General features: G+C 45.7%; 1 protein-coding gene across 1 annotated transcript in view; it reads left to right on the top strand.

Moving 5' to 3' along the window:
- Window positions 1–25000, top strand: part of LOC135109456 (uncharacterized) — a 50814-nt gene that overhangs the window by 11376 nt on the left and 14438 nt on the right. The gene's annotated exons all lie outside the window — the stretch shown is intronic.

Here is a 25000-nt window from a genome sequence, read left to right as displayed (position 1 = left end):
CGACCCTAAGTGTCTTGACATCCATTCACCCCAGGAAGTTTTTCTTCACTATCAAGAAATGGTTTGCCACCAGGGTTCCCATCATACGCGCGGGTCGTGGGCGACCAGGGTGGTTGGGTTTTGCCACCACGTGTTCCCTCCGACATCTCAATACAATCCAGTGTCTCCCACCACTCGATGGTCAAGGTCAGTGGAAGGAAAGGGGAGGACTGAACGCATCAGGAAAGTGGGTGGTGACACCGTCAGGGACCATGTGGCCTTTGTTTTGGGCGGGAACAGGAAGTTGAAGGCTATAGGATGGGGCGCCACGTGCCCATCACGCGCTAGCCAGGGTGGTCAAGGAAGCGTGGGCGGATCTTACCGCCGCCGCTGGCTCCGCCTGGCTATCTCAGGATGGATCAATACATTCCAGTGCCCTGCCACTACCCGATAGTCAAGGTTGTCGTGACTACCCACGTGGTTCTGTTACCTGCGGTCCGTGTACCTGGACGAAGCGCCTGTGATGGCGGGAGCGGTGGCGGTCACCTTCACTTTCGCTGACCGCCCGCGGTGTGGGCGAGGTCGGTGACTCAATACTTTTGATGGTCACCTTATTATTACTGTTAGAAAGGTTATGCAGAGGCGATGGGACATTTTATTTTTAATAGGGCAAATACAGCTCATTGATTTACTATGACAAATACATCTCATTCACTCAAAACATTTGCGAATTGAAAGCGAAGAAATCATCATCATCGCTGTCAATAACCGGCGTAGTTTTAATAGTTCTAGGATTCACCTTCTTATGAAGGGCAGGTGAAGCATTAAGAAGTTTTGGCGTGCTGACAGCCTCTGGCGTGTTAAGGGGCATATTTTTTTTCTCTTTTTTTCTGTTTTCCTGCGACTTCTTCTTCACCTCCCGGTGCTCATTACCGCCTACAGGCGGCTGATATGACCGCCGCGGCTGTGATTCGGCGGGCGGCGGCATCAGCGACTCCGGAGGTTGCAGCCGCGACTGCTGTGACGGTGGATTCGGCTGCTGCTGCGGCTGCCGCTGCGGCTGTGGCTGCTGCTGTGACTGCTGCGGCTCCTGTCCTGACGGGGCATCAAAAGGTGGGGTCGCTGGCAGCGTTGACATGTCATCGCTAAAGATCAATTTCTTCTTTGCAGGCTCCGATACTCTCTCCAAATCGACATCCTCATGGTCGGCGCAGCTTTACTTTCCTCCAGCATCGCCTAAATAGACATCAAAGCGGAAAGAGATACTTTCTATAACAGACAAAAAGAAAAAAAACAAAAAACACGACGAGAACAATGGAACATTTCTTTTTTTTTTTTCCCCTTCTTCTTATTCATTGGCAAAGAATGTTAATGTAATTTACAATGGCGAAGGTGCGTGATGAAACGCAAGGCAATGGCGTACTTATCCGCAGTCCTCAAGATGAAATGCTTGTCAGCTTGTTCCAGTCTTGGAGATGAGTCCTAGACGTCCGACTGGGTTGAAAGGCGATGGCGAAGTGACGCTTATCCGCCAGCAATTAGCCCATATTGACCCTGCTTTCCCCATCTACATTATTACTGCTTTACAGATGTTATAACATCTCGCTCGGCTGGACAAAACGTAGGCTTACAATGCGGCATTTTACTAAATATTACGTAAGCCATGCGAGTAATTTTTTTGTCATTATATAGATATTGATGCTTTTTGAAGGTGGCGTGAATAATGCACATTGCACGATTTTTATGTATGCCTGCTCAGTAGAAGGCAAAAGAACATGCAATAAATGCCATACACGAGGGAATTCAACCCCTGAAGTCGATAATTTGATGTGCTAATTTTCATATGTGGACAAGTTTGCATAAAATGATGCAAGACGGCGGAATTGTATTTGGGATGTCAGTTATAGCTATCGTAATAGCCAATGGTCTGACTTTGAAAATTAAGATAAACAGTAATCCAGTGACCCATGGTCTTTGACCCACTCAATGTATTTAGGATGAAAACGCACGGCTTCGCCTATTTTCTGGCAAGATTTATCAGCTCTGTCACACGACGTTGGTCATGGCAGCCTAAAAAAATAAACTCGATCGCCCAAGACGCCTGCTAGACAAGCTTGATTTTCATGTGCATTCATGACGGCTTATGCGCGGACAATGCAGCGAACGTGACGATAATGATAAATTTCTATGACGCCTGTAGTGTCGGCGAAAAACATGATGACGCGGTTGTGATTACGTCCCTTAGCTAAAGACAGATTAATTCTTAGATTCCCTGATTTATCCAGAGGGATGGCATAGTGCACGTTTTCCATCACAAAGTTAAAAAAACATACTGTCCGATCTTTCTTAAAAGCATCAAATGTTAGGGAATTATGCATGTCCAGTCCTAGTGACTCAAGAGTCGTGTAAAATAATTTTGATGCGTGATGCGGGAAAGTTACTAATGTTATAAATGGTTGCCCCGTTCACGGTGATATGTACATGTGACAGACCGGCGTGATGAAAATATAAACAATTCTTATCAATTACGCCTTGTAAGTCGTCCATATCAACTATTGCCATGGTCAAATTTTGAGGTATGATTTGCCCGAAAGGTAATTCGGCAATCAAAGACGTTTGATTGGCGCCTAACACATACGTCTTATTGAGTGTCCTATTGAAATTACATTGTATTACATTGAAATTGAAATTACAATTGAATTACATTGGATTTAGAGTCGAGGAGTTATTTAATGATTCTAAGGCAGACGGATGCAGTGTGACGCGGTCAACCCACAACTTAGCCATCTCGAGCTTGAATTTGAAACTGCTGGCGTCCTGGTGTGAATTAAGAATCCATGTTTTCTTAGCCAATTCTAATCGAATTCTCACATCGACAAAGTCAAGTAGGTAACCGTCCAGACTTGATATATCAGAAAACAAAGGCGCAGTCATCAAAAGGCCGTGTGTTTTATAATCTTTTATCATTTTTTTTTTTTCTATAACATTGTCAACACTTGCACCCCATCCGCTATGGCGCGCAGGGAAACACTGAAGTTTTCCCGCGCATATGACTGCGACGCGCCTGCCTTGGACCTGCCTTGGACGATTCTCTTCAAAACTTTACGTCCGAGACGCAAAAGTTAACATGGTCTTATATGTAACACACAAGTAACACTATTTTCCCCATCTTCAAACTGAATAGGTTTGCCTCTTTGATTGGTAATTTCTATGGCCACACTCTGTATAGTTGATATGGAAAGTGGTTCATACGTAATTGGATTTGTACCTTTACTGGTGCTGTCGCCAGGGAGTGGTATGACGTCTAATATATTATCTAGTTTACCCATTCGCGTGGGAGAAATTATGTCGGTATAAACGTACATATAAACCGTCCCGTGTCAGCTCACGGTACGTATTGAGTGAATAATTAATTTTATGGGTCCCGAGGGGGAAGCTTTGCTCGTAATGGAAAATCAAATGTCATCGCCATGTCTTTGAAAGTAGACAGACTTATTTTATACTTATATCACTAAATACGATCGTCACTAGGAGGTACGATCGCATTGTTAACTACGACTCTCTCCAAGTCGTGGTCGTAATAGATAATTTCCGAGTATGGGAAATAGATCTTAACCCCTTCGCGCCCAGGCGGCCGATGGTCACCCATGCGTCCCATACCACCCACCCCCAAGACCTACGCTCGTCCAAAAATATTTAAGAAATATGCATGTAAATTCTAGAAAAGTGTTATTAATCTACTATTCCCACTTAAAAATGAGCAATATGGTATAAACATACACTGTGATATATTATAACGTATAAGAAATAATAATGGCAATGGTAATGATGATAAAAAAATTATTGTAATGAGATAAAGCTGGTGGTGAAAATAAAAGTACTAGGAATATAAGTAGTAGTTGTAGAGGTAGTAGTAGTGGTGGTGGTGGTGGTAGTGGTGGTGGTGGTAGTAGTGGTAGTAGTAGTAGTAGTAGTAGTAGTAGTAGTAGTAGTAGTAGTAGTAGTAGTAGTAGTAGTAGTAGTACATAATAATAATAATAATACCTCCACCCCATGTTTATTGATGTGTCAATTAGGGGCTCCATTACTTGGAGGGCATTAGCCCCAGCTCTCGCTAATGACTGTGGCATCCAACCATATCTAATACTCTATAATATAAACATTAGATGTTAACTATAAATTCACTCTACCTCTACTCTATCTACTCTTATGCCACTCTCCACCACTGTAGCCTCGCAGTCGAGGCCTCCTAAGTCTGCAGGTATGGGAGTGGAATGCCTTGTCCCCCTGAGACACAGGAGGGCAGATCTGAGGAGGGAGAATGAGAGACGGCACCTCATCCATGCGACGACATGGCTCCTTGGCTGGTGCTTCTTTTCTGCCATTAGGTCGGCTAGTCTTGAGTAGAAGCACTGAGCCTTGGAGCCCATCCCGCCAGATGTGGTGAAGACCAGAGGTGTGAAGCTGCCCTGGTCAACGTGTTGGATTCTCTCCCCATACGCTCGGATCTTCTCCTGCTCATTCTTGCGGTGGGCGGCCTCCAGGGAGAGTTCGTGGTGACAGGCGGCCATCGGGTCAAAGATCCGTATGTCCATGAATGCTTTCTGTCCCCTTGTCCAGAACCCTCGTGCACTGACGTCGACTCGAGCCTCGTTGGTGGTGTTGGCTGTTCTGTAGCGCAGGTGCTCGCCGTCTAGCGGCAGGAGGGTCGGTTCAGTGGAGACATCGTGGCACACCTCCCTGAGCATGCTGGCGGTCAGATCTCTCACCTCATCGTGCCTGATACATACGAATCCCCCCTTTTTTCACGTCATGGTGTGGTTGACGTCATTGGGGGAGCCACACACACAGGTACTGGGGAGTCCTTCCATCGGCCAGCCGTACCTCAGAGCAATGGCGTCGACAAATTCTTGTTTGTTGAGGCTGAAGCCCTTCGCTCTGATGAGCAGTGACGTTAGCCAGTTAGAGGCTCCCGTTTCCTGTGCAGTGAGGATTTTTCTCACTGTGGTTGCAGGCAGGATGTTTATCAGGTCTTCGAGACAGTTTCGTTGATGTTGTTGTCTATCTCAAGATATAATTCGTCCTTGCTCAGTGACTGCACTTTGGGCTATTTCACCATGTGCGTCCTGAGCAATGATCTTCTCTGTGAGGGACCTGGTGAGCTTGAGGGAGTTGAGGTTCTCCACAGTCGCCAACTTCTCAGGGGAGGTGATTCCCATCCCGCCCAGTCTTGGTGGAAGTTCGAGCAGCGCCCTTTCCCCATCTCTGATGGTGTGGTATCTCAGTAACGCTGGGAGGAAGGTGTTCCTTATCGAGACCTCCAGTGGTGCAAGGAGAGGGCTGATGCCTGGGATGGTGCGCATGGCGAATCTCCATCGATGCTGCAAGCCGTGGGTGTAGGCGGAGTAGGCTGCATGAGGCTCAGTCCTGGCCATGTCAGACAGGACTTCCACCTCATGTATCCATTCCTTCACCTTTTCTCCTATGTACTCCTTCTTGAACTCCTCTGTTCCGATGACAGCACCCAGATGCCGTTGTCCATCCTTTGTTATTATAACTCCACTGCCACTGAAGCTATCCACTGCACTGTCATAGTGTTCAGGCTTTACAATAAGGACGGACTTAGCGGCATTGGGTGTGTACCCTATGATGGGACCATTGTCGTTCACTAAGCCCCACCATTTTTTCAAGTCTGTTATTTTGCCGGCCCCTGACAGGTCATCCGCGTACGCCACTTGCTTCACACTCGTTTTCTCATATGAGATAACTTGTTGCAGCACTGAAAGTCCGAGGGCGTACATCGCCATGGCCACTGGGTCACCTTGTGTTGTCCCTTCCATGGACTTTAACACCTTAACACTATTACCACTATTACTACATATGTACAAATCCGAGGGGTCACTATATGTGTTTTCTACATATTGTGCCAGAGAGGGACATTTTACTCGAATGTTGTGAAGCATTGTTTTTCTGTTAATAGTGTTGAAAGCGTTTTTGGCGTCCACTAATAACACCGCTTCACAATTGTCTTCACTGAACATTTCCCTCATAGCGTGGATGGCGGCTTCCCCTCCTGCCTGCTGTCCTGCACATACTTGCAGGTTCCCCGCTGCCCTCCTTACGTCGTCCTTGACCACCGTCATGACGCATTCACCCACGATGCGTCTTATCACCTCGCCGATGCCAATTGGTCTGCATCCCGGCTTTTTGTCCAGCGGGATTAATCGGCATGCGGTGAGAGCCTCGACGTGGTGACAATTTGTGGTGGCAAGCTTCCTCGCCAGTGCTGCCAGGGCGCCGCATAGGTCGTTAGCGGCGCTGCCACAGAGTGCGCCGCTCAACAGGCGACGCCACCCTCTAGCGTCTAGTCCTGAGGGACCAGCACTGCCGTGTGTCTGGAGAGACTTCTTCCAGATCATCTCTCCAGTTATCACCTCGTAGATGACATCATTTGGCTTGCGGAAAGGCCCCTGCATCCTGAGGCCCTCCTCGTCACTGGGGGGAGGATGTTTTTCCTTCAGCAGGTGGATGGTTTCCCTGGTGAGGGGCAACACTCCACCTGACTGCTGTTCATTAAGTGCCCGCAAAGCCCTGGACACCTGTCCTTGCCGCATATTGCCAGCGAAATTACGGGCTTTGTCTTCCTGCCTTTGTTGGTTTCCTGATGGTCTTGGCAGCCTCTTCTGGATGGCTCGGGCTTCCTCCAGGAGCTCATCCAGTTGGTTGTTCTGCCATAGACCCACTCTTCTTGCGACGGCTTTCGCGTTTTCCGCCACCTTCGCATTTCTTTGTGTCTTTTGAAAGAAGAGTTTTGGCAGTGTGAAGAATAATTTCATCGCATACGGTGCGAGGGGTGACTCTTGTAAGTAATTGTTGAGGAGGATGACCATCTCTTGTACAATTTTGTTGGTGGCTGCACACTTTGGTGGATCGAACAGATGACATGTCGACCACCCAACTAATTCTGTGTAAGTGTTGTTCACCCACATGGTTGTTTCTTCTTCTGTTAGTCCTTTCCAGACTAAGTTTCTCCTCCCGTTTGTATGTCTCGCGGCGTACACGTTGTGTTGCGGTAGCGATGGGGCGTGTTGTGACGGTGTTGATGGCCGGGCAGCCTCCCCTCCCATCTCTGTCTCCATCGTTCGCTCTTGTTCCTCATCCTGCTGGGATTCCTGGCTGTCCCCTGGCTCCTCCTCCCTCTCACTGTCCTGGTGGTCACGTCCCAGGGGGTTTTGGCATCCATCTCCCTTTCTACAATTTATACACTTTTTGTTTTGTCTCACACATTGACAATTAACACATCTGTGTTCCTCTTTTGTACACTGACAACATCTTCTTTGTGCAGGTGGGTTAGACATTGTATTAATAACATGACATTATTAGAGAGAGAGAGAGAGAGAGAGAGAGAGAGAGAGAGAGAGAGAGAGAGAGAGAGAGAGAGAGAGAGAGAGAGAGAGAGAGAGAGAGAGAGAGAGAGAGAAGTGAAGGAGGGAGGGGAGGGGAAGAGGTAGGAGGGAGGAGGGAGAGAGAAGGGAAGCAGGGGGAGAGGGAGGGTGAAGGGAGGGGTAGGAGAGAAGGGGAATAGGGGAAGGGAAAGTGACAACAGAGAGAGAGAGAGAGAGAGAGAGAGAGAGAGAGAGAGAGAGAGAGAGAGAGAGAGAGAGAGAGAGAGAGAGAGAGAGAGAGAGAGAGAGAGAGAGAGAGAGAGAGAGAGAGAGAGAGAGAAGTGAAGGAGGGAAGGAGGGAGGGTAGGGGAAGAGGTAGGAGGGAGGAGGGAGAGAGAAGGGAAGCCGGGGGAGAGGGAGGGGTAGGAGGGAGGGGAAATAGGGGAAGGGAAAGTGACAAAGTGACAACAGAGAGAGAGAGAGAGAGAGAGAGAGAGAGAGAGAGAGAGAGAGAGAGAGAGAGAAGTATGAGGGAGTGGGCGAGAGAGATAGGGAGAGAGAAGGGAAGGAAGGAGGGAGGGATGGTAGAGGGAGAGGTAGGAGGGAGGAGGAGTAGGGGAGGGGGAGTAGGGGAGGGGGGAGGCGACAGCAGAGAGAGAGAAAGAGAGAGAGAGAGAGAGAGAGAGAGAGAGAGAGAGAGAGAGAGAGAGAGAGAGAGAGAGAGAGAGAGAGAGAGAGAGAGAGAGAGAGAGAGAGAGAGAGAGAGAGAGAGAGAGAGAGAAGGGAAGGAGGGAGGGAGGGAGGGTAGAGGGAGGAGGAATAGGGGAGGGGAAAGTGATAGCAGAGAGAGAGAGAGAGAGAGAGAGAGAGAGAGAGAGAGAGAGAGAGAGAGAGAGAGAGAGAGAGAGAGAAACATTTATGGTAAATATGGGACTTGGATATGTATTACAGGCACTTTACTCAGTATTCCCTACAATGTTTAGCGGCAGTAGTAGTGGCAACAACGGTCTTAGGAGTACCGTTACAACAGTTAAAGAGTGATAGTATATTACTACTGAAAATTTAATGAAGATCTGTAATTTTGGGTACTCACGTGGTGTGCATGGCTCCAATAAAATTAAACAGAAAGATTTATACCTAGTATTATAACAGAGATATCAGTCTATAATATATAGTAAGATTTATATAGAAATATATGGAGTAGGTGGCACCTGTATCCCCGACGGAGAGTGGATGGACAGCCGCGCGGGCTGCTTGGAGTTTTCCCTACGCCATTTATTACCTGATAACCCTTCCGACCTAGTTCGACCCTTTCAACGGTCGCTCCGTGACGCTCACAACAACCACTGTTTTCAGAATATGATAAATCAATATTTTTCACGTGATTTATACGAGTATTGACACTGATATTACACTGGGCCCACCCTCTCCACTTCACTCATCTCTGTGTCTTTTGTCACAAAATTTCACAAAGTTTTAACCTTAAAGATACACCTTAATCACGGAGCCACACACCCACACGTCTTACCCCTACCAAGCCACTACTACTACTACTACTACTAGTAGTAGTAGTAGTAGTAGTAGTAGTAGTAGTAGTAGTAGTAGTAGTAGTAGTAGAGTCATTTACTTACAGCAAATCACGGGTGGAAATCTCTCTAATTTTTCAGCCATCATCCTTTTTGGGGGTACTCTACCACTTCTCACAACACCAGTCATTGTGGTGTTACGGCTCAGCAAATAATTGCTAAGACTGAGACTTGTGTATCAGTTATTGGTAACTACTTGTCGACCGTGATCCAGTAAGTCCTTCATCAAATGTATGATAATGTCTTCTGAAATGCTGAGGTTCCCTGCTGCTGGATCATCAATTTTGAATGCCCCTTTGCCATAATAGACAGCAAAATTCCAGGAATATCCATCCCAGTAGTCACCAGAGGGACAAAAAACGAATACCTTGATGCCAAAACGAGACATTTTGTTTTTATGAACTGTCTAAATCCAAGACGACCCTTCCACAAAATAAGTGCTTCATCAACAGCTACATCCTCACCTGGTTGCATAACTGCTTGGCGCCTGTCCTACATCAGGTTCAAAAATGGTTTAATTATGGTTGACTGAACATTTTTTTTGACAGTGGCAGCAGATGAAAATCTCAAGAATTTGAGAATGGAGAGAAACATATTCCTACTAATCACTTCCTTTGTGAAAATTCGTGGGCCTCCAAAAACTGCATTGTGTGACCAATACAAATGCATATTGGGTAGTTGTACCACTCCCATGACTATCAATAACCCAAAGAATATATGCATGTCATCTGCTGTTACTGGTTTCCACTTTAGCCCATGTATTTTTTTTCTTTATTGGATTTTCAGCAAAATAAACATCATCTCTCTCATTACCCCATGAAAACAATTTAGAAATCACATAGCCATCTATAAAATGACTAAAAGCATCTCCAGGAGTATGGAAAGTATGGAGAGTAAGGAAAGTAAGTGCACTACCATCGGTGCAGCCGGGCAGTGCACGTGGCTGTGCGTCAGCAAAGATGTCGACAAGAAACTGCCACCCACTGTCTTCAATGGGATTAACATCCTGCCATAATTCGCTATCAATAAGCTCCAGTTCACTGTCACTACTCTCATCTTCACCCTCACTTTCTGGCACATATGATGTATCAGAGTCTGAATCACCCCTGTCCGACATGGCTGTAAATTCCTAAAAACTATCACGAAATATAGCAAAAATAAGTTTCCAATAATGGCAAGGCAATGAGAAGACACTAAAATACGTCCTTTTGTATCGATCGCCTTAGGCAAACTGGGCATGAAGAGGCACTTCCGGCCAGTAATATTTTATGATGGACAGTCACGCCACATATAAACAAATTTATTTGCTAATGGGCATGGATTATTTTTATTCCCAGCTGTAGGCTATACCAGGGTCATAGACTGCCTACAAGACGAAAAACCACTCCGCAATATGTACGGGTATCGCATGACGTATATGTATACGTCATGGTGTTTGGTATGGATCGTGTCCGTGACGTAATGGTGTACGTCATGGGCGTGAAGGGGTTAAAGGAGTCCTTCAAAACTGTTTGAAGCTCTCTCACTATCTGTCAATTGATCGCCTTAGTTATGATCGGTATGTTCTTATCGGTAAAATTGGAGATGATATTCCTTTCCAGTAGAAAGGTATACATGTTATATTCATAGACATCAAACTCGGATATACTGGAATTAGGATCCCCTTCTGTAATGCAGTAATATTTAAGGATTAAGATATTACACAGGCCGACTTCATAATCCCTGCCGGTGTATAAATGAATGGGTAAGATTCTGTTTTCAAATTATGTTGTTGTATTTTTGGGGGAAATGACCTGCCGCCTGCAAGAGAAGATAGGTATCCATATATACCGTCACTATCTCTGAACGACATGTTTTTTTATGCCCTGTCAACTAACAGACTGACTTTAAACTTCGCCTTTTCATGTCATATATACATCGACAGGGTGGAGGTTATAACGGTACAGCATGGCAGACCTTGACCATCGAGTGGTGGGAGACTCAACCACCCTGGCCGCCCAGGACCCACGCATGTGATGGGGACCCTGTTGGCATGCCGCCACTGCCACCATCTGCCGCGCGTGTGACGGGGACCCTGGTGGCAAGCTATTAATTGATGGGGACCCTGGTGGCAAGCCGTAAGCGATCACCTCGCCTGATGCGTTCAGGCTCCGCCCCACCTTACCATTCAATTACTTCCCACCCACCGTTATTGATTCATTTAGTCATTTCATATTCGCCACATAATAAGGATGCACGCCCCTGCCTCTCCCCACCACCGTCGCCACCCACCACGTGTGTGACGGGGACCTTGGTGGCAAGGTATTTGATACCGCCGAGCGGGTGAAAGACCGCCGAGCGGATGAAAGTTGTTGTTGTTGAGCATATGTATGCTAAATAATAAGATCTGTGTTGTGAGAGTTGAAGTCAACTAATATATGGAGCATGAGTAACACTAAGGAAACTAAGTCATTAGAGTAGAGATTATGGAAACTGAATTAATTATAGTACTTAATCACAGTAGTGAAGATGTGTGAGAGGAACTAGCTGTGGAGAGCTTAGCTGCAGAGAGGTAGTGAGAGTTGTGTTTACGTTGTAAAGTTGATGACATGGCGCAAAGGGTAGATAAGACACCGAAGAATCTCTGTAGAGGAATGAGTCACCCAGGAACTATTGCTGACTTAAGGGTAAGACGGGCAGGTGTGAGGTGCCGAGGGCCAGCAGGAATGAAGCCCAGAGAGACAGATTCCTTTGTACCGCCACCGAGTTAGGGTGTGACTACTCTAGGAAATATCGGAGCTCTACAATACAGACGCAGGTGTTGCTTGGTGACAGGCCTCCTTAAGACCCCAAACACGTGAGTTCCACATCTGTATTATGAGGGGTTGATTGGCCTAATTAGCATAATCCATAATTAGTGATACGTTATGTTGATACAGTATGTAATAGTTTGTAGTGCTACGAACGTATTATGTTTATTATGTATGTCTTCAGGTTTGACCGAATGCAATAAACGATTCGCGTCACCGTGTGGGTCTAAAATCCTTTAGCTGCCTTCAGGCAGCTACAGTCAGACGTGTGGTCTTCTATGAACGTCTAGCGAGCAACACCATCGGAAGGGAGATGCTGAGATGCTGACGGGCCTCCAGAAGGGACCGATGCAGTTCGTCCTCGCAGATGACGGAGCAGAGAAGTGACGTGCGGAGAGGTGGCGCGCGGGGCGGGCATCCTCCCCAGGCCAGATCACCGAGGGTGTGTTCGTGTGTGCGTGCGCCAAGGACGGGCGAGCAGCGGGCGAAGGCCATCCGACCTGCCTCGAGGGCGGGCAGCGAGTGTGTGTGCGTGTGTGCGTTGCTGAGGGCGGGTGCGCAGCGCGCAGGGCACCTCCGTCCTGCCTCGAGGGCGGACACCAAATTTGTGTTCGTGTGTGCGTTGCCGAGGGCGGGCGCGCGGCGCGCAGGGCACCTCCATCCTGCCTGGAGAGCGGGCAGTGAGTATGTGTTAGTATGTGCGTTACCTGGATAGGACAATGGATAGGACTGGCGCGGTGTCCTCGTTCCGGGCGGCCGGGAGTGTCAAGCGCACGCGGTTTAGCTGGGAAAGGAGAGAGGTAATTTGCACACGGGTGTGTGTGTGTGTGTGTGTGTGTGTGTGTGTGTGGTGAACACCACACACACTGTGACGAGTGTATATCAGATGGTGGACAAGGAACGCGGAATCTGTCATGACGACGACAGAAGCAGTGTGTGTAAATAAGTATGGTGAACACCGCACGCAGTGTGACAAGTGTACATAAGATGGTGGACAACGATCAAGGAATCCGACGTGACGGTAGAAGCAGTGTGCTTAAATGAGTATGGTGAACACCACACGCAGTGTGATGAGTGTACATCAGATGGTGGACAACGATCACGGAATCTGACGTGACGGTAGAAGCAGTGTGTGTAAATGAGTATGGTGAACACCACAGGCAGTGTGACGAGTGTAAATCAGATGGTGGACAACGATCAAGGAATCTGACGTGACAGCGGAAGTAGGGACACTAGTCCTTCAGTGAGTAATTCAGTGAGTCCTTAAGGGACACTAGTCCTTCAGTGAGTAATTCAGTGGGTCCTTAAGAGACACTAGTCTTTCAGTGCGTCCTTCAGTGAGTCCTTAAGGGACACTAGTCTTTCAGTGCGTCCTTCAGTGAATCCTTAAAGGACACTAGTCCTTCAGTGAGTACTTCAGTGATTCCTTAAGGGACACTAGTCCTTCAGTGAGTCTGTCAGTCCTTCAGGCAGTCCTTCAGTGATATCAGCCTTTCTGGCAGTCCTTCTGTAATACCAGTCTTGCGCACTCAATTACCAACCCCTCAGCTAACACCGCTTTAACGAAGTATCTACTCCCAGTTCCCAGTCACAATGGATGGAAGGTCGAGCTCACCGCGAAACGAGGAGTCAGTGAATGAGGCTCACCCGGATGACAATACACTCGAAGCGAAGAAGTATCCACAAACATTCACACACACAAATAAGGGAGATGAAAGAGATGATACAGCAACTGATGAAAGTATTCATGGAAGAACGTACCCAGAGGAAGGAAGCGATGGAGATAATGCAAGAAGAACTGAAGAAATGCGCAAGAGCAATGGGGTAAGTTGCCAATTGCTGAGGGGGATCAACTGACTCGTTGTACTACATCTGAATCTCGTCCTCGTGAAACCATCCAAGAACAGACCCCAGTATGAAACCAAGGGGAGGAAGATCGTCACGATCAAAGGAAAAGAGAGCAGAGGGAGAAAGAGACTTACTTGCTTAGTGCCAGACGGAAATGTGCCCAGATGCGTTACCAGGGGAAGGAAGTTCATCCTGATCAGGGAGGGAAAGGGAAAAGTACAGGGAGAAAACCAACATGAGACATGACGCCCCTTTCCCGACACAATTAACAGCGGAATGCGACACGCAACCAACGGCGGAATGCGACACCCAACAAGAGAGTGACCAGTCAGTGGATGTGATACAGAGAGAGAAGGTAGGGCACGACGCCCAACAAGGGGGTGGCCTGGCAGTGGAAGTATTGAAGGGAGAAGACGGAAAAGAGTCTGAGGGTAGAGCGTTGGCTCCAGGCACGAAAGAAATGATAAACGCCATGAGACTCGCTTACATGTCGCCACCTACATTCAGTGGAAGTTCTTGTGGGGAATATTGGGAATTTTGACAGGCCTTCAAGGACCACATGGAGGCGACGAACATCCTGTACAGAACGAAGCTCAGCAAAACGCTCTTATCAGCTTACGCTGGAACCATAATGGCGGCATTGCAAAGAAGTATACAAAATAAAGATCCAAAATTGGGATATGAGCAAGCATTCGCCACCTTGGACGAGAAGTATGAAGACAAAGACACACGTTAGTGAACTAGTCAACAAAGTTTGGCATGGAGCAACTGCAAGCTGGAACGGTATACAAGGCCCGAAAGATCTAGTACATGACCTGATAAATTGTGTACGAACCTATGAGATCTGAGATACCTGAGGGAAACAGACACACAAGGGTTGATGAGTCTGATAGCTGAGCGGTTCAGAGGAAGATTGCAAGGCTTTTACGAAACTAGCCTCTTGAATATCGGAAAAGCCATGATGGTGAGTTCCCATGCATCGAGTGGCTTCAAGTATTCTTCAGAGAAACATTAGAGGGAGCAAAATGGGCATGACAGGCTAAGACCCAACAGCATCCGAGCATATGGCAAAGTAGATCTGTAGGAGCTTCCCCACCTTCATGGAAGAGACCAGTGGGGCTGGTGACGTCAAAGGAGTGGACCATGGTAGATGAGATCAACTATGTACGATGCCAGGGAAGTCACTCTCTCCAGACTTGCCCTGTTTTCAGTGACATGTCTACAGGCTAGAAGACAACTAGTGAGAGATGAGAAACGATGTTACACATGCCTGGGTAAAGGGCACCAGATAGCGGAATGCAGACGCCACGAGCTCTGTGGAGTTGTGGGATGCACTTACTATCACTTGGACTCCTTCTACATTTCCCTATGAGGAACCCATTGGGCCCCAAGAGGCCAACGGAAGATGAAGCGTTACCAAACGCCTCTGGGAACAACGAAAGGGGGTTAAAAGGGGCCAGTGACCAACTAGATTATCGCCAAGAGAGCAAACCGCATAGCAACAAGCGACAAAGAAGCAGTGTCAGCCTGGCTGTAACCATCACACGGTCAAATGGCAAAGGAGTGAAGGAAGAAGGCGAAGCAAGAGACAAACGGACTGTGACGATGATAGCATAGGGAAACCCATAAAGGGGGACGAGAGGGGCTGAGACAAGCAAAACCAGCAACGATCATTGGAGTGGGAACGACAGTTCCGCCTCGCAATCAAGCTGCAAGAAAGGAGCCTTACCTATAGTGAAGGTTAATGTAAAAAAAACCCTCAAGGGCACAGACACTTGATTACTGGGGCTCTCCTAGATTAAGGTGGCAACCCATCATATTGTACCTAACTCTTGGCTAACCAACTTTAAGCTATGGGGAAACCAGTGTCCCTTTCCATAGACACGCTCATGAGAGAGACGTCGATGCTGAAGCACAAGGGATCAACTTGGTTGTGGTTACCCTGGGAATAAGGAAGCATCGAACAGTCGAAATCCCGAGAACACTTACCGGCCTCCTTGGCGACAGCTGCTGCTAGTAATGAAGAGGTCAGATCGTGGGACCACCTGAGGGGAGTTACGCCATGTAAAACATCATCGAACGTGGAGTTATTGATAGGTCTGGACGTAACACGAGCATTCATTCCACTCGAGGTGAGGACAGGGAGCCACAGAGAGCCCTTTGCAATACGTACCCCCTTAGGATGGACTGTAAATGGATCCATTAGAAAATACAGGGATGACTTGTCCGCTCGTCTGAGAACAACAGAGGTAGAACGTTCACATCAAGGCAGGAGAACGTTTGAAAGAAAATATGGAAGCTATATGAGGTCGTGAACTCACCTACGAGGAAGGAGAAGCCTATTCAATGGAGGTTAAGGAGGTCATCAAGCTGTGGTCAAGGAAATGGAATATAGTAGATGGGCACACCGTATAGTGGATGTCTCCTCGAGCAGGCGAGACACTGTAGAGTGACTGTGTCCTTGCGCAGGTGAGACACAGTGGACTGGTCGTGTTTCCTCACTGGCGGGGCACCATCATGGAGTACATGCATCAGCGCTGAGGCGAAATACATAAGCTTGTCCAATGTAGATGGCCGGCATGGATCAACAAGAGGAAGCGGAGACAATTCGGAGGAAAGATGATGTTGGTGATGAGGGCTCACTCAAGAGCAGTGAGGAGGGTAACACCACCGCCCTCTCTTCATCATCACCAGGTCTGAAGCACAAGGCGGATTCTCCTTTGACGCAGTCCAAAGGATACAGCGATCAGTAGTGACCTCCTGACCGAAGATAAGGCGGAGCAAGGTGAATCCGTCAAAGAGATTGATAAAGTGGCCTGAAGAACATCACCTCAGGAACTTGTAGAAATTGAGCCTAAACCAGATCAGGTAAACCAGGGGGAGGATAAGGAAGAGGTTCACCAGGGGGAACACAAAGGGCTGAATAAGACAATGGAGGCTGATGAAGAATCACAGAGTGATGGATTTGCCAGGCTCCTTAAAGGCTTACAACTCTCAAAGAGAGTATAGTGGCCTGAAGAACATCGCCTCAAGAAGTCGTACAGATTGAGCCTAAACCGGATCAGGTACACCAGAGAAAGGATAAAGAATCTGGTAGCCAAGCTTGATGTCTTGTCAGGAGTGCTTTACCAGGGGGAGCACAAAGGGCTGAATAAGACAATGGAAGCTGATGAAGAATCACAGAGTGATGGATTTACCAACCTCCTTGAGAGGCTGACAACTCTCAAACAGAGTGACACCCACATTTAGTGAAGAAACCTGTTCTGAATTTGGGAATATAAGCAAGTTTTCCAACGACAGGTCATAGGTATGCCTGCTATTGTCAAACTAGAGACACTATTTTCTGCTTACACTGGACAGATTAGAGGTAAGGTCCGGGCATAGAACGAGAGTATGACAGAACAAAGACTACAGGGTCTAAAAAGACGATTGCAATGACATCTGCAGCTCGGTGAGAGATATAAGGAAGAGAACAAGTCTGTGTGCTTGCAGAGGCTACCACTAGAGAACGAGTTGGAGCGTTTGCAGAGGCTATCCCTTGAGAACGAGTCTGTGTGCCTGCAGTGGCTACTAACAGAGAACGAGTTTGTATCAGTCCTTAAAGGACTTCAGTCCTTCAGTCAGTCCTTCAGTCATTCCTTAAGGGACATCAGTCCACTAGAGGACGAGTTGGTGTGCTTCCTGAGGCTACTACCATAGAACGAGTTTGTCTCAGTCCTTAAGGGACTCCAGTCCTTCAGTCAGTTAGGTGAGAGAATGAGCATGTAGGCTTGGTGCTTGCAGAAACTAGACCATCGGGAAATGAGTTGTGCTTGGTGCTTGCAGAGATGAGACACCATCAGGGAATGCATTTATGAGCTTATGTGCTTGCAGAGAAGAGACACCAGCAGAGTGCAATTTATGGGCTTGCAGTGACTAGACACCAGCAGGGTGCAGGGAGCTTATGTGCTTGCAGAGACGAGACACCAGCAGGGTGCAGAGTTTATATGCTTACGGAGACGAGACACCAGCAGGGTGCAGGGAGTTTATGTGCTTGCATAGACTAGATACCAGCAGGGTAGCAGCGTGCAGGGATTTATGTGCTCGCAGAGACCAAAGTACATCCGGAAGTGAGCTTGTGTGCTTATATGGATCACACGCCACCAGGAAGTGCATTTGTATGCTGGCATACAAATGCACTTCCTGGTGGCGTTAGGCCTGGCTAATTTCTTGCTAGCATAGGCTAAATACCACCAGAGAGTGACCTTGTGGGCTTGCAGAGGCTAGAGAGTGATTTGTGTGCTTGTGGTTGTGTATTTAAAGAGGCAAGACACTATCATTGCCTGCCTGTAACAGCACTCAAGAGAGAAGAGCGAGCGTCTTGGACTCGGATAACTTGCATGGACACGAGAAGAAGCAGGACCACTTCGACAGGACTGTTAACTCTCGGAGCTGAACCGAACGTAGTAGACCACAGAAGAGGATAAAACCTGTCGTAAATGAAACATATAAGCGGGGCTGGAAACATGTCAAGGCTTTATTGACCAATTCTCAGTGACATAATGGTGCCTCAGCAGTGGTGGGAGTGACTACGTTACGGAGTCTGCACCATAACGCAGCCTGCACCATAACGTAAATGTCGGGGTTTTTTACTCTCATTAACGTAATTGCTCTCCCATCATGTGCCATTGTCTAGTTCAGACACTGGCCACATTGAATTGTCAGTTATCTGATCAAATGAAGAGATTTGTCTGCTCTCTCCTGTGGAGAAAGATCGTGTGCACTACTCTAACCCCTACACTGCTGAGAAAGGGGCACCCGGCTATGAACTCTGTTGGATGACGCTGGGACTACGTGAGTTTATGTATTATGTGAATTTTGTGCGAAGCCCGACAGGGGAGTGTTACCGCCGAGCGGGTGAAAGACCGCCGAGCGGATGAAAGTTGTTGTTGTTGAGCATGTGTATGCTAAATAATAAGATCTGTGTTATGAGAGTTGAAGTCAACTAATATATGGAGCATGGGTAACACTAGGGAAACTAAGTCATTAGAGTAGAGATTATGGAAACCGAATTCATTATAGTACATAATCACAGTAGTGAAGATGTGTGAGAGGAACTAGCTGTGGAGAGCTTAGCTGCAGAGAGGTAGTGAGAGTTGTGTTTACGTGGTAAAGTTGATGACATGGCGCGAAGGGTAGAAAAGACACCGAGGGATCACTGTAGAGGAATGAGTCACCCAGGAACTATTGCTGACTTAAGGGTAAGACGGGCAGGCGTGAGGTGCCGAGGGCCAGCAGGAATGAAGCCCAGAGAGACAGATTCCTTTGTACCGCCACCGAGTTAGGGTGTGACTACTCCAGGAAAGATCGGAGCTCTACAATACAGACGCAGGTGTTGCTTGATGACAGGCCTCCTTAAGACCCCCAAACACGTGAGTTCCACATCTGTATTACTAGGGGTTGATTGCCCTAATTAGCATAATCCATAATTAGTGATACGTTGTGTTGATACAGTATGTAATAGTTTGTAGTGCTACGAACGTATTATGTTTATTATGTATGTCTTCAGGTTTGACCAAATGCAATAAACAGTTCGCGTCACCGTGTGGGTCTAAAATCCTTCAGCTGCCTCCGGGCAGCTACAGTATTTCTTGATGGGGACCCTGGTGGCATGCTATCAGTGATCACCTTGCCAGATGCGTTCAGGCTCTGTCCCCTTACCATTCAATTATTTACCATCCACCATTATTGATTCATTTAGTCATTTCATACTCGCCGGAGGATAAGGACCTAAGTTCCCCCCCTCTCCTCGTCACCGCCGCCGTCACCGTCGCTCCCTCTTTACGTGGACCCTGGTGACATCGCCGTGAAAGGTCCACTTCCCCCCTGGCGTTAATTTACCACCAGAATTCCCCATCAAGAAATGGCATGCCACTGAGGTCCCCATGGCTAATTTAACACCAGGGTCCCCATCCTGAAATGGTATGCCACTGAGGTCCCCATGGCTAAATTGCCACAAGGGTCCCCATCATGAAATCGCATGCCGCTGATGTCTCCATGGTTAAATTGCTACCTGGGTCTCCATCCTGAAATGGCATGCCACTGAGGCACCCGAGAAAATTTTCCCTACTACTCCTACTGTGCTGTCAGCATCAGCTGAGTTATCAGTGAGGTAGAGGCTGGAGGTGGGAATATGGAGTGACGCTGTGAGATTATGACTTTCTTGTAGCAGCACAGATGACCGCCACCAATCAAGCCAGCCATGCACAGCACAGCCACAGCCACGGATGCCCCCGATCCCAAGCCCTCGGGCTTGGGATCATACTTGGCCATACTAGCCAGAACCAGCACCATCAGGACACAACAGGCAAAAAATGAGTGAAGGACAATCAGAGTATTTTTTTTTTTTGTGTGTGTGTTTTTATTGGTTTTTAAAAAAGGACAGAGGAAGAACTACATCCGTATAGCGGGAGAGTACAATTTTAGTGAGATCTGAACCACGGATAGTAGTAGAGTGAGTTGGTGATGGTAGGGATATGAGATTTAATTGTATGATGCAGATGGGATGAGTGAGAAGAGTGGTGTCGGTTCTTTCCGGTCATAGAGGAAGCCTCGGTCTTCTGGCTCATCCTACAAAAGGCCAACCAGCTAAAGAAAAAGTAAACTAAAATTACCGATTTTATGGAGTGTGGTGTCATGTGCATGGTGGAAGGAAAAAAAAAAAGTTAAGGATGAAGTGGAAGTGGAAGGGGGATGAAGTGGCTTCCACTGGATGGTGTGGGTACCGTCCCCGCCATCAGTACTGGCTGCTCCTTAACTGCCATGGCGGAGTACCACTACCAGAACGTCATGCTGACAGCCAGAGGCCACATTGCTGTGGCGTCAGATAGAGGAGTGTGGTTCGTGCTGTCCCCATCCCTCTGAAAGTGGTCTGGTGCCCCCTTAAAACCTAGGCTGCAAGATGGAAAACTAATGCATAAAAACAAAAATAAGAATACAAAGCCATAAGACAAAAAAAAAAAAAAAAAAAACAAGTTGTTGGCACACGAGCCCACTCCCTCGGTCAGAGGCATGATATGTCAATGGCGGTGTGTTTTTTGTCGCATACCTTTCCCAGGAGCGGTCTGGTGCCTCCTTAGAACCTAGGCTGTGAGACAGAAAAATAATGCATAAAAAAACAAAAATAAGAATAGAAAGCCATAAAACAAAAAAAAATAAAAAATAAAAATATGAAAAAAAAAAAAAGACATAGGTGTTGGCACACAGGCCCGCCCTCGTGAACGAGAGTGCGACAACGATGCTGCTCAGGCACCATGAGTGCTAGAGGGATATAGAGAGAGAAGGGATGCGAATTTTTTTTACAGTTTAACAGTTTATTTAAGAAAGTGCATACAATTTGGGGAAACAAGGAATTATAGAGGAGAGGAGGGGAGGGGTACAAAGCAAGTGGGGATGTTGTTTGAGATTGTCACCTCTGCGGATGACGTGGGCTTTTTTTGGTCTGGCCCACAGCTATAAGGTGGGGTGAAGTCCGGCTTGCACTCCACTCTAGGGGATGTAAGTTAGTTTAGCGTGATGGTGGGTAGGTTTTCGTTAGGATGACCAGGTCTTCGTGCGCGGTGTTCTTAATGATTCCTTCTGCTGTACCCTGAGTTCTGTCCAGGAGGGGAGCCGTTTCCTCACATTCCATGAGGTAATGCTCAAGGGGTGTGTTGAGATATCCGGGAGGTTGTTCCTGATTTCTGACAAACAGCGGTAGCCCAGCCTCAGTCTGTATAAATCGTTTCTGTCTTTCTTGTTCAGGTTGTCGGGGATATGAATTGTGTTTTCTTTGGTGTGTACATACCAGATGGCGCTCCTTGAACCCCTGGCAACGTTGGTCTGTATGTTGTGGTGGAGGAGGTACTTGGACCGCTGTTTGAGTTTGGCCTTTATCTGGGAGATGCTGGATGGGATATGTGTTATCACTGGGGGAAGTATGAGTGCTGTATTTGTTGCCTGGTCAGCTGCTTCATTTCCCGTGATACCTGCATGACTTGGGATCCAGTTCAGTGTGACTTGTCTTCCTTGTTTTATAGTGTGGATGTTTTTTAAAATGTTTATTGTGAAGTTTAGGTTGTCTTTGATTGGATTGTGTTTGAGTGTTTATATGTCCCCAAGGGAGTCCATGTGTATTTTATTATTCTTATGCCTGTGTATGCTGTCTCGTAAGGCCTTCTGAATAGATACAAGTTCGGTTTGTAGATAAAACGTGATCTGATTGTAGTGGTAGGCGTGAGGGGGACTGTATTTGGTGGCAACAATACACACACTCACACACACACACACACACACACACACACACACACACACACACACACACACACACACACACACACACACACACACACACACACACACACACACACACACACACATACACACACACACATATATATATATATATATATATATATATATATATATATATATATATATATATATATATATATATATATATATATATATATATATATATATATATATATATATATATATATATATATATATATATATATATATATATATATTAGGATTTAATGGAATCTATACAGCTGATCCCTCCAATCACGTGCTGCAACTCGTGAGGCCATTCCTCAGCCCACCAATTACGACTTTCCACAGTAGGTTCAGTTACACTTTTCATTTGTTATAGAGACATGTCAGGCGTTCTGATAAAGGCTAACTGTCATTTGTTAATATATATATATATATATATATATATATATATATATATATATATATATATATATATATATATATATATATATATATATATATATATATATATATATATATATATATATATATATATATATATATTAGGATTTAATGGAATCTATACAGCTGATCCCTCCAATCACGTGCTGCAACTCGTTACACTTTTCATTTGTTATAGAGACATGTCAGGCGTTCTGATAAAGGCTAACTGTCATTTGTCAATATATATATATATATATATATATATATATATATATATATATATATATATATATATATATATATATATATATATATATATATATATATATATATATATATATATATATATATTAGGATTTAATGGAATCTATACAGCTGATCCCTCCAATCACGTGCTGCAACTCGTTACACTTTTCATTTGTTATAGAGACATGTCAGGCGTTCTGATAAAGGCTAACTGTCATTTGTTAATATATATATATATATATATATATATATATATATATATATATATATATATATATATATATATATATATATATATATATATATATATATATATATATATATATATATATATATATATATATATATATATATATGTATATATATATATATATATATATATATATATATATATATATATTAGGATTTAATGGAATCTATACAGCTGATCCCTCCAATCACGTGCTGCAACTCGTGAGGCCATTCCTCAGCCCACCAATTACGACTTTCCACAGTAGGTTCAGTTACACTTTTCATTTGTTATAGAGACATGTCAGGCGTTCTGATAAAGGCTAACTGTCATTTGTTAATATAGCTACCCAGTGGAAGAGAAGCGAACAGTGTTATTAGTGTTCAGCAGGAAAAGATGTCAATATGTGAGATATTTAGAAAAAGCAATAGTTAAGATGAGATGTACAAACGTAGGGAAGAGGTTTTATGAGTTTATTAAGGAAGTCGCCAAACTGCACCCACCTCCATCGCCTTGGGAATGTCCACACCACACCGATAAGCCATAATGGTATATTTTTTGAGGTCCCTCGTTAGGTTAGGTTATGCAAGGCTAGATTAGGCTATGCTAGGTTAGTTTAGATTAGGTTAGGTTATGCTAGGTTACGTTAGATTAGGTAAGGCTACGCTAGATTAGGTTAACGTCCTAGCGGGAGGGGTCCAAAGGGGGCGCAGCCCCACCGGCTATATTAGCGGCCATAATACCGTCACTGACATTTCCCTAACCTTGCAGGTTTGCCAGATCAAAACCTTCCGTGAAACACTCTTATCTGGTAACACTGCATTCTAGAGCTTTCGGTTAACGGAATTCAGCGTCCCTAACATTTTCTATATGCAGGAATCTATGTCTTTCCTTATTAACATGGACATCATAGTAAATTCTATGATGTTTTTATTGATTTATTTGAATGCATAAACACATAAGTAAATACATGATTAGCCGAATCATTTGTTATGGTACCGGTGTAGTCGTATGTCCACTCCCTGCACGCACACGTGAGTTTTGAAGGGATGGAGGCCTCCACACTCCTTGTAAGACCCTTCAGTGAAAATGAGAGAGTGGCTTTCCTCTCTCTCATTAAAGAGAAGCAAGGACCTTACTTGGCACACTGAACAGCGAAATACCACGGAAGTTGTTGCAGCCCTTGTGGTCCCTTTTCCTTTTACAGAAAGGGACGACCAGCCCCCCTCTTCCACTCAGGAGGAATGGTGCCAGATTGCCATACGACATTCAAGACTGCATGCAACCTGTGGATCATGGAAATAGGCGAAAAGCATGCGAAATGTACTAGTGGGCTGGCAGCTTTAGGAAGCTCGCCCGGGAACATGCTATAAGCATCCTTTGTCCTTTGTAAGCAAGAGATCTGAATAACTTTCCTGTATAAAGCTTCCTACACAGCAAAGAGATGACTATTCATGAACTATTTACTTCATGTACGAAATAAGGACGAGAGAAGACGAGTTGCTGAGGAGGTGGACCAGTCATCAGCTGACGATATTGTTGGAACACGCGGTGGTGCCGCTTCTTCCATGTGAAGAGCGTATAGCTTGAGGTACCGAATATTTCGCAATTCTTCTACTTCCACTTATAAATTAATAAAATTTACTTCTTATTCTTATCACATAATTCTCGTCCATACGTTTTACTTTACAGAACATACTTTACGCTGTAAATAAACGTGACACCCTACAGGAAAACACCACCTTATTTATTCACTTCTACACTAAAGTCTTGTAAAAATAATATTTTTCTTTAAATATTTCCCCATATATGGGTCGAGAGGGACTAAAATTCACGTAATATACGCCAATGGGAATATACTAGCACTTCATTATGTAAAAATGACGATATAATCCCTAATTATGTCCCAAGCGAAAGATCCAAGGGAGGTCTCGAGGTGCCTTGGATCTGCTAAGTTTTACTTGAAGGAAGATGTTGTGAGACGTGAATACCATCGTAGGTTATGTTAGGTTAAGTTAACGTCCAAGCGTGGCGTGGGGGGAGGGTGTAGGGGCTAGAATAGGTCAGGGAAATTCGAAATATTAAGGTAAATTTCCTTAAATTTTTGAACGCCTTTATTTCACTGATTTTTCATCCACATCCCAAAAAGAAACCCCATTCCCACAGGCTCCCAAGTTTGTTTTAGGGGTTAGGGGGAGTTAGGGTGGAATTACTTCT

Source organism: Scylla paramamosain, chromosome 19, assembly GCF_035594125.1.
Source record: "Scylla paramamosain isolate STU-SP2022 chromosome 19, ASM3559412v1, whole genome shotgun sequence".
Taxonomy (NCBI): domain Eukaryota; kingdom Metazoa; phylum Arthropoda; class Malacostraca; order Decapoda; family Portunidae; genus Scylla; species Scylla paramamosain.
This window is presented reverse-complemented; position numbering and strand designations above follow the sequence as displayed.